Source organism: Galeopterus variegatus, unplaced genomic scaffold (assembly GCF_000696425.1).
Source record: "Galeopterus variegatus unplaced genomic scaffold, G_variegatus-3.0.2 Scaffold61, whole genome shotgun sequence".
In the NCBI taxonomy this organism is placed as follows: Eukaryota; Metazoa; Chordata; class Mammalia; order Dermoptera; family Cynocephalidae; genus Galeopterus; species Galeopterus variegatus.
In genome coordinates, this window is record NW_007726172.1 from 785,467 (window position 1) to 796,981 (window position 11,515).

The window sequence follows — 11,515 nt, forward strand, 5'->3', positions numbered from 1 at the left end:
GTCAGATGTATATTTTGCAAATATTTTCTCCCACTCTGTTGGTTGTCTTTTAACTCTTTTAATTGTTTCTTTTGCTGTGCAGAAGCTTTTTAGTTTGAAATAATCCCATTTGTTTATTTTTTCCTTTGGTTTCCCATGCTTTGGGGATCGTATTCATGAAGTCTGTGCCCAGTCCTACTTCCTGAAGTGTTTCTCCTATGTTTTCTTTAAGAAGTTTTATTATTTCAGGGTGTATATTTAATTATTTAATCCATTTTGAGTTGATTTTAGTATATGGTGAGAGGTATGGGTCTAGTTTCATTCTCTTGCCTTTGGATATCCAGTTATCCCAGCACCATTTGCTGAAGAGGCGGTCTCTTCCCTAGTGTACAGGCTTGGTGCCTTTGTTAAAGATCAGATGGCTGTAGGTGCGTGGGTTGATTTCTGGATTCTCTGTCCTATTCCCTTGATTGGTGTGTCTGTTTTTATGCCAGTACCTTGCTCTTTTGGTTATTATACCTTCATAGTATAGTTTAAAGTCAGGTAGTGTTATGTCTCCAGCTGTATTTTTTTTTTTTTATCAAAATGGCTTTGGCCATGCATAGTCTTTTGTTCCATGTAAACGTCTGAATAGATTTTTCCATTTCTGAGAAAAATGCCGTTGGAATTTTGATGGGGTTTGCATTGAATTTATGTATCACTTTGGGTACTATGGACATTTTCACTATGTTGATTCTTCCAATCCAAGAGCATGGGATATCTTTCCATCTTCTTGTATCCTCTCTAATTTCTCTCAGCAGTGGTTTGTAGTTCTCTTCGTAGAGATTTTTCACATCCTTGGTTAACTCTTCTGCTAAGTATTTTATTTTTTCAGTGGCTATTGTGAATGGGCAAGCTTTCTTGAATTCTCTTTCTGCATGTTCACTATTGGAGAATAGAAATGCTACTGATTTTTGTGTGTTAATTTTGTATACTGCAACTTTGCTGCAATCATTAATCAACTCCAAACGTTTTTTTGTAGAGGCTTTAGGCTGTTCGATATATAGGATCATGTCATCTGCAAACAGGGACAGTTTCACTTCATCTTTTCTAATCTGGATTCCCTTTATTTCCTGCTCTTCTCTGATTGCTCTGGCTAGTACTTCAAACACTGTTGAATAGGAGTGGTGAGAGTGGCATCCTTGTCTAGTTCCTCTTCTTAATGGAAAAGCTTTCAGTTTTTCCCTATTCAGGATGACATTGGCAGTGGGTTTATCCTCTAAGGCTTTAATTATGTTGAGATACTTTCCATCTATACCTAACTTATAGAGAGTCTTTATCATGAGCAAGTGTTGAATTTTATCAAATGGTTTTTCAGCATCTATAGAGATGGTCATATGGTCCTTGTGTTTGATTTTATTTATATGGTGCATCACATTTATTGATTTGCACATGTTGAAACAACCTTGCATCCCTGGGATGAATCCCACTTCATCATGGTGTATAATTTTGCATATGTCTTGCTGTATTCTGTTAGCTAGTATTTAATTGAGGATTTTTGTGTCTTTATCCATCAAAGATATTGGCCTGTAGTTTTCTTTTTCAGTTGTATCTTTCCCTGGTTTTGGTATCAGGGTGATGTTTGCTTCACAGAATGAATTTGGGATAATGGCCTCTGTTTCAATCTTTTGGAATAGTTTGTAGAGAATTGGTGTCAATTCCTCTTTGAATGTTTGGTAGAATTCTGCTGTGAACCCATCTGTTCCTGGGCTTTTCTTTGTTGGGAGCCTTCTGATAACAGCCTCAATCTCTTTTATTGTTATTGGTCTGTTCAGATTTCTACATCATCTTGGCTCAGTTTTGGTAGTTTGTGTGTGTCCAGAAATGTATCCATTTCCTCCAGATTTTCAAATTTGTTGGCATATAGTTGTTTATAGTATTCTCGAATGATTCCTTGTATTTCAGAGGTATCAGTTGTAATATCACCTTTTTCATTTCTAATTTTTGTTATTTGGTTCTTCTCTCCTTTTTTTAGTTAGCTGTGCTATTGGTTTGTCATCTTTTTTATCTTTTCAAAAAACCAACTTTTTGATTTACTGCTCTTTGTATCATTTTTGGGGTTTCAAGTTCATTAACTTCTGCTCTGATCTTAATGATTTCTTTCCATCTGCTAAACTTTGGGTTTGGATTATTCTTGTTTTTCTAGTTCTTTACGGTGGAATATTAGGTTGTTGACTTGCCATCTTTCTATTCTTCTGAAGTAAGCATTTAATGTGATAAAATTCCCCCTTAATACTGCTTTTGCAGTATCCCACATGTTTTGGTATGATGTATCATTGTTTTCATTAGGTTCAGGAAATTTTTTGATTTCCTGTTTGATTTCTCCTTGACCCATATGTCATTAAGTACAATGCTGTTTAATTTCCATGTGTTTGTATAGTTTCCAGAATTTCATCTGTTATTGATTTCTAATTTTAATCCATTGTGGTCTTAAAAAATACATGGGATAATTCCAATTTTTTTGAATTTGTCGAGACTTGATTTGTGACCTAACATGTGATCTGTCCTGGAGAATGATCCATGTGCTGATGAGAAGAATGAATATTCTAAGGTTGTTGGATGGAATGTTCTGTAGACATCTGCCAAGTCCAATTGGTCTAGAGTGTTGTTTAGATCTTGTGTTTCTCTGCTGAATCTTTGCCTAGATAATCTGTCCAATATTGAGAGTGGGGTGTTCGGGTCCCCTGCTATTATGGTATTAGTTTCTATTTCCTTCTTTAGGTCTAATAGAGTTTGCTTTATAAGTCTGGCTGCTCCAACATTGGGTGCATATATATTTTTGATTGTTATGTCTTCTTGATGGATCAATCCTTTTATTATTATGTAGTGGCCCTCATTATCTCTTTTTGTGGTTTTTAGTTTAAAGTTGATTTTGTCAGATATAAGAATAGCTACTCCAGCTCATTTGCCATTTCTGTTTCCATGGTAAATCTTTTTCCATCCTTTCACTCTTAGTCTGTGTGAGTCTTTATAGGTGAGGTGGGTCTCTTGAAGGCAGCATATAGTTGGGTAATCCTTTTTAATCCTATCAGCCAGTCTGTGTCTTTTGATTAGGGAATTTAGCCCTTTTACATTAAGAGATGTTATTGTAAAGTGTCAATTTACTCCTAGCATTTTATTGATTTTTGTTTGGATGTCATAAGTGTCTTTAGTTTCTTTCTTTCTGATTTGCTGTTTGTCTTCTATATTTGTTGGTTTCTTGGGTTATAGATAAACTTTTTTTTTTTCTCTTCATTGTTGGCATTTTTATTTTACTAGTGGGTTTTGATTTTTCTTGAGTTTTTATGGCAGTGGTAGTTATTTTTCAGGTACCAAACCCAGTACTCCCTTGAGAATTTCTTGTAAGGGTGGTCGTGTGGTAGTGAACTCCCGCAGGTTTTGCTTGTCTGAGAAATATACTATTTGCCCTTCATTTTGTAAGGATAGCTTTGCAGAGTAGTGTATTCTTGGCTGGCAATATCTGTCTTTTAGTATTTTGAATATTCATCCAATTCCTTTCTGGCTTTTAGGGTTTGTGATGAAAAGACTTATGTTAGTCTGATTGGCACTCCCTTATAGGTGATTTGATGCTTCTCTCTTGCTGCTTTTAAGATTCTTTCTTTGTCTTTGAGTTTTGCCAATTTGACTATAACATGTCTTAGAAAAGACCTTTTTGTGTTGAATATGTTTGGGGATCTTTGAGCTTCTTGAATCTGAAGATCTGTGTCTTTTTCTATACCTAGGAATTTTACTGCCTCTGTTTTGTTGAATGTTTTCAATGCAATGTCCTTTGTCCTCTCCTTCTGGAATACCCATGACTCAGATATTTGAGTGCTTAAGGTTGTCTGCTATCTCTCTTAGATTTTCTTCAATGTTTTTAATTCCCTTTTCTTTTCTTTTTTTTTTTTTTTTGTCTGCTTGTGTTATTTCAAACAGCCCATCTTCAAGGTCAGTAGTTCTCCCTTCTGCTTCTGAAAGCCTGCTGGTTAAACTCTCTGTTGTGTTTTATTTCGTTGAATGAATTCTTCAGCTCAGCAAGCTCTGTTACATTCTTTCTCAGGGCATTGATTTCCCTGTACATTTCTTCTTTCAGGTCCTGTATACTTTTCCTCATTTCATCGTGTTGTCTAGCTGAGTTTTCTTGTATCTCCCTTAGTTTCCTTAGCATTATCACTCGAAATTCCTTTTCAGACATTTCAAGGGCTTCTTGTTCTATAGGATCTAGAGCTTGAGAGTTATTATTACCCTTTGGTGGTGTTGTACTTTCTTGATTTTTCATATTTCTGGTATCTTTCCTTTGATGTTTAGTCATTGTGGCAAGGGATTTCATGGTCCACTGGTTTGACACTATCATCTGGCTAGGATCCTGCCAGGGCTGCCAATTTGGCATGGCTGTCTCAGTGTCAGCTTGGTTGCCCATTGGCACCATGGGCACATAGTTGTCGTGGGTATTGGGCCTCTCCATGGGGTGCCTCTCTGGTCAGTGCGCACTCAACTGGGCTGGAGATGGGGTCTGGCAGGGGTGAGGCCTTCCTTCTAGGTCACCCGCTGGCACTGTGGGGTGTGTGGTCTCTGCAGGACTGGGCCCTCTCCAGGGAGGTGCCTCTCTGTTCTGCACACACTCGGCCAGGCTGGGGATGGAGTCTGGTGGTGGTGAGGCCTACGTACTCAGTCATGAGCTAGCACTGCATGGCACATGGTCTCTGCAGGACTCGGGCCTCCGTGGGAGGGGGACCTCTCTGGTTGGCATGTACTCAGCCGGGCTGGGGATGGGGTCTGGTGGCAGTAAGGCCTACCTGCTCAGTTGCATGTCGGCACCGCAGGGTGTGTGGTCTCCACGGTTCTCGGGCCTCTCCAGAGAGGCACCTCTCTGGTTGGCATGCACTCGGCCAGGCTGGGGATGGGGTCCAGCAGCAGTGAGGCTTTCCTGCTAGATCGTGTGCTGGTGCCACAGGGCGCATGGTCTCCACGGGACTTGGGCCTCTCCAGGGACGTGCCTTTCTGTTGGGCATGCACTCGGCCGGGCTGGAGATGGGGTCTGGTGGCTGCGAGGCCTGCCTACTTGGTCATGAGCTGGTGCCACATGGCACATGGTCTCTGTGGGACTCAGGCCTCTCTGCAGGGAGTGCCTCTCTGGTCGGTGTGCACTTGGATGGGCTGGGGATGGGGTCCAGCGGCAGTGAGGCCTACCTGCTTGGTCATGTGCTGATATGGCAGGGCGTGTGGTCTCCACAGGACTTGGGCCTCTGCAACACTGGTTTTTAATAATTAGTACATATTAATAATGTTGCTGGATGCCATTATTTGCAAATGTTTTAAAATATGATGCGTATGGTCAAATTTAAGAAATGTCAAGAACTACAGATATCATTAGTGCTGCACTAATTTGTTATACAGTCACTGTATGCATTAGATTGTTCTCATTTTGGTACTAATTCATGCTGGAATTTGAACTGAAGTCTTGGTGTCATAAACTACACAATGTACCCTAGACTCTAAAGAGGTCTCAACAGAATGCACAGCTCATCATATCTAGTTATTACAAAAAAGTAAAGAGAAGTATCACTATAATGCATTGCGCCTGATATAGTAGTGCTCACCAAACACTCCATCTGCCACCCTCCATTTCTCACCAAACTTCAGAGTCAGGGCCATATCAATAATTCTGGCCAACATCCTTTAGCCAAAACTGATGTCTGGGTCAAAGCATAAAAGAACAGTTTGGGAAACTCTAATTGACCACTGGATTTAACATCATGAGTGTTACTGGTGAACATGGCAAAAAGTTTAGGCATAGAAAGGAATTGGAGACAGTATAGACATACAGATAATTATTTGAAGGAATTGTACTACAAAGGTGAGCTGAAAAATGGGTGGTACCAATTTGGGTAAGTAAGATCAAAAGATTTTTTTCAACAGCAAGAGAAATAGCATGTTATACTCTAATGGAAATGATCCAGTAGAGAAGGTGAAATTAAGAATAACATAGGATAAAAGAGGAGGTTTCCTGGAGCCATGTTCTTGAGCAGGCAGTAGAAGTGAGTCCTGGTATTCTAGAAGAGGGATTAGTCTTTGGAGCACTGAGAGTTCATCCATAACAAGAAAGAAAGAAAAGTGTATGGGTACAGATGCTGGTCAGTGGGGAGACTCCTCATTTTATAACGAGTATTCATACTGGTGTGCTTTATACTAATGAAGTTTAGTGGTATTTTAAAAATATAATTTCATTTACATAATACAACAAAAAGATGAATTTTAGATATAAAATTAGCTACCTAGTATAGCTAAGGAATCTTAAACACATGTTATGAAGTTTTAGAGCTAAACGTTAGAGTACTGTTTTCCCAAGGAAAGGGAAAAAAAAATCAATGGGAATGTTAATAATATGGTCTTCCATGAGTAGCTGTCCTCACCAAAAAAGTGCTTCCAGTTCAGCATGTGCTATAGATCAGGATTTGGCAATGGCCTTTGGGTCAAATCGGACTGCCATCTGTTTAGGTAAATGAGGATTTGTTGGAACACAGCCATGCACATTCATTTAGTATTGTCAATGGCTGCTTTCATGATGCAAAGTCAAAGTTGAGTGTGATGGAGACCTTATTTTCTACAAAGCCAAAAATGTTAAGTATTTAACTTTTTACAAAACCAGTTTTCAGACCCTTGATTAAAAACTATTGGCTAAATTAAGGATGGCCCCTGAAATTTTAGATACAAATAATACACTTCCATTGAAAACATAATTTTTAATTAAAATAACTTTCATTGAATGTTTCTTGTAATAAAACATTAAAATAATGTTTTGTGAACAACTTTGGTTTTTTCAATTACACTTAGCTTTTTAACTTAATGATTATAGCATTTTATATGGGTAGTGGTGGTAATGGTGGAGGCAGTGTGTAACTGTTTATGTGTGTGTGTTTACTTTTAAATTACTTTTGTTATTTTGTTTGATGATTTGGCTCTGAGATGCCATAGCTGGAATGAACAGCCCTGGGAACAAAATTAAAATATTATGCATTTAGTGGTATAGAGAGGAATAATAACACATTATCCTATTTCAGTTTGCTTTATTTTTAAAAAAATTTCAATAAACTTAATTGTTTTAGAGCAGTTTTAGGTTCAGTTTCATAGCAAAACTGAGTAGAAAGTACAAAGAGTTCATATAGACCCTCTGCACCCACAGATGCACAACCTCCTGCAGTATCAACATCCTGTACCAGAGGGGTACATTTGCTGCAATCAATGAACTAACATTGACACATCATTATCACCCAAACTCCATAGTTTACATTAGGGTTCACTTTGGAGTTGTGCATTCTATCGGTTTTGACAAATGTACAATGACGTGTATCCACCATTATAGTATCACACAGAATAGTTTCACTGCCCTCTGTACTCTATTTATTCCTCCCTCTCCCTCCTTGGCAGCCATTAATCTTTTTATTGTCTTCATAGTACCTTTTACAAAGTTTCTTATACCTGACACCAAACAGTATGTAGACTTTTCAGTTTGGCTTCTTTTGCTTATTAATATGTATTTAAAATTCCCCCACGTACTAGTGTATTCATGGCTTGATAGTTTATTTCATTTTAGAGCTGAATACTATTCTATTATCTGGATGTACCACAGTTTACTCATTCACCTACTGAAAGACATACTGGTTGCTTCCAAATTTTGTCAATTATGAGTAAAGCTGCAATAAATGTTTGAGTGCTAGGTTTGGGGGGATATAAGTTTTCAATTGATTTGGGTCAGCACTATGGAGTGCAATATCTGGATCATATGATGAGAGTATGTTTAGTTTTTTAAGAAACTGCCAAACTGTCTTCCAAAATGGCTATGCATTCTGCTTTCCCACACAGTAAACAATGAGAGTGAGTTCCCATTCCTCCCTGACCTTGTCAGCATTTGATACTATGTGTTTTGAACTTTGGCCATTCCAATAAGTATGTAGTGATATCCCATTGTTGTTTTAATTTGAAATTCCCTGGTGACTTATCATGTTGGACACCTTTTCATACACATATTTATCATTTGTATATATTCTTTTGTGAGATGTCTGTTCAGGTCTTTCATCCATTTTTAATCAGATTTTTCATTTTCCAACTGTTGAAGTTTAAGAGCTCCCTGTGTATTTTGGAAAATAGCCCTTCATCTGGTGTGTCTTTTGCAAATATTTTCTCCCAGTCTGTGGCTTGTCTTCTCATTCTCTTAACATTGTCTTTCATATAGCAGTTTTTAATTTTAAGGAAGTCCAGCATATCAGTTACTTGTTTCATGGATTGATTGTGCCCTTGGTGTTGTATATAAAAAGTAATTTCCATACCCAAGCATCTAAATTTTTCCCTCTATTACCTTAGGAGTTTTACAGTTTTGTGTTTTGCATTTAGGTCTATGATTCATTTTGAGTTATTTTTTTGTGAATGATGTAAGATTAATTTTTTTGCGTAGGGATGTCCAGTTGTCCCAGCACAATTTGTTGTAAACAATATCTTTTCTGTATTGTATTGCTTTTTCCTCTTTGTCAAAGACCAAAATAAAGATCTATTTCTGAGCTCTTTATTCTGTTCCATTGAACATCTTTTGCCATTACCACCCTGCTTTGATTGCTGTATCTTTACAGTAAATCTTATAGTAGTGTCAGTCCTCTAACTTTGTTTTTCCATATTTAGTTGGTTGTTCTGGGTCTTTTGCCTCTCCATATAAACTTTAGAATAAGTTTGTTGATATCTACAAAATAAATTGCCAGGATTTTGATTGGGATTCAATCGAATCTATAGATAGGGTTGGGAAGAAATGACATATTGACAATATTGAGTTTTCCTATCCATAAACATGGAATATCTCTCCATTTATGCAGTTTTTCTTTTATTTCTTTCACCAGGATTTTGTAGTTTTCCTCATACATATATTGTTAGACTTATACATAAGTTTTACATTTTGAGGGATGCTAATGTAAATGGGAATGTGTTTTAAATTTCAAGTTTCATTTGTTCATTTTTAGTATATAAGAAAGAGATTGATGTTTGTGTATTAACCATGTATCCTGAAAGCTTGCCATAATCGCTTGTTAGTGTACAGGAATTTTTTGGTTTTTGTTTCTGTTTGTTTTTTGCCAATTTTTTTCAAGTTTTCTACATAGATAATCATGTTGTCAACAAAGGAAGTTTTATTTCTTCCTTCCCATTCTATATGCCTTTTATTTCTTTTCCTTGTCTTATTGTATTACCTAGGTCTTCCAGTATGATGTTGATAAGAACAGTGAGAGGAGACATCCTTGCTTTGTTCCTGATCTGAGTGGGAAATATTCAAATTTCTCACCATTAAGTTTAATGTCAGCTGTAGTTTTTGTAGATGTTCTTTATCAAGTTGATCAAGTTTCCCTCTATTCCTAGTTTGCTAACAGTTTGTACCATGAATAAGTGTTGGATTTCGTCAAATGCTTTTTTTGGATCTACTGGTATGATGATGTGACTTTTCTTGTTTAGCCTGTCAGTGGGGTGGTTCACATCAATTGATTTCTGAATGATGAACCAGCTTGCATCCCTGGGAAAAAATCCTACTTGGTTGTGATATATGACTACTTTCATACATTGTTGAATTCATTTTGTTGAAAATTTTTGCATATATATTCATGAGAGATATTGATCTGTAGTTTTTATTTCTTGTAATGTCATTTTCTGGTTTTGGTGTTAAGGTAATGCTGACCTCATAAAATAAGTTAGAAATCATTACCTCTGCTCTTATCTTCTGGAAGAGATTGTAGACTATTGGTATAGTTCTTCATTAAATGTTTAGTAGAATTCACTGATGAACCCATTGGGGCCTGGTGCTTTCCATTTTGAAAGGTTATTAATTCTTACTTCAATTTCTTTAATAGATATAAGCCTATTTTGATTGTCTATTTCTTCTTGTTTGAGTTTCCACATATTGTGTCTTTCATGAAATTGATCCAATTTATATAGCTTATTAAAATTGTGGATGTATAGTTATTCATAGTATTTCCTTATCATCTTTTTTTTTTTTTTTTTTTTTTGTCTTTTGTCTTTTTTCCGTGTCCGGCAACGGATCGCAACCCTCAGTGTTGCCCCCGTACCGGACCAGGGACCGGCAACGGGATTGCAAACCTCGGCGTTGCTCCCGCGCCTCGCTCAGCCAGTGAGCGGGAGCCGGTCTGTATGTGGGATCCGAACCCTCGGGCGGGAGCGCCACCGCGCTTCCCAAGCGGCGCACTATCCAGTGCGCCACCGGGCCGGCCCCTCCTTATCATCTTTTTAATGTTCACAGGATCAGTAGTCATGTTCTCTCTTTCATTTATGATATCAGTAATTTGTTTTTTCTCTCTTTTTCTCTTAGCTTGGTTAGAGATATCAATTTTATTTACCTTTACAGAAAATCAGCTTTTGGTTTCATTTTTTTTCCTACTGATATCCTGTTTTTCAATTTCATTGATTTCTGTTCTAATTTTTAAATTAAATTAAATTAAATTTTTTAACTTTTTACTATGAAAAATATAATACATGTACAATAAATCCAGTTACAGCAATCAACAGCTCATGATCAATCTTACCTTATTTGTACCCCCAACCCACCCAATTTCTGCCTTCCCTCTACATTATTTTGAGTAAATCCCAGTATCATAGCATTCCTCTGTACGTATATCAGTATGTGTCTCTAAAAGATAAGAACTCTTTTATAAAAGACATAACTGCATATATAATCACATTCTTAAAATCAATAATTCCTTAATATAATCATACATTTAACATGTTTAAATTTCTTCAATTCTCTCATCATCCCCTTTTCTTTCTTACAATTGATTTGTTTACACTGGGAACCAGACAAGTTCTGCTTGTTCCATTGGTTGCTACGTCAACTGTCTCTCAAGTTTCTTATAATCTATAGGTTCTCCCTTCATCTAATTTTTCCCCCTTTACCCCATAAAGTTTTCCAAGGTCTGGATTTGCTGTATCCAACCTAGTAGAGTCATTTAACATGTTCCACCATCCCTTGCATTCCCCAGTGATTGGTTGCTGGATCATGGGGCTTGGTCTCACTCAAGTTAGATTTGACTTCAGAGGTATATGTTATTACTGCAGGAGGCCCATTATGTCTTGTCATCACTCTGTGATGTTAGCAGACATTGATGATAATTTGCTAGATCCATTATTTCAATAGAGGTTTGCAAAATATGATTTTCTAATTATTTAATTCTCTCATTTACCAGCTGGATATTTATTATAAATGTTCACTACTCAGCTATTTATGGTTACCCAGAGGAATTCATACAGAAAAGACAGAAAAACTGCTATTTTTAGAAAAGTGAACTGTTTCCTTATCATCTTCCAAAGAGACTGATAGTATCTTTGCTTTTATTTCATTGCCATAAAGGGTTTTTTTTTATTTAATTAAATTTAATTTTACTTCTCAAAATATATCGCATTTGATTTTCATGCACCTTTACCTATTCCTGCCCCCCCCCCCCCCCCCCCCCCCCCCCCCCCCCCCCCCCCCCCC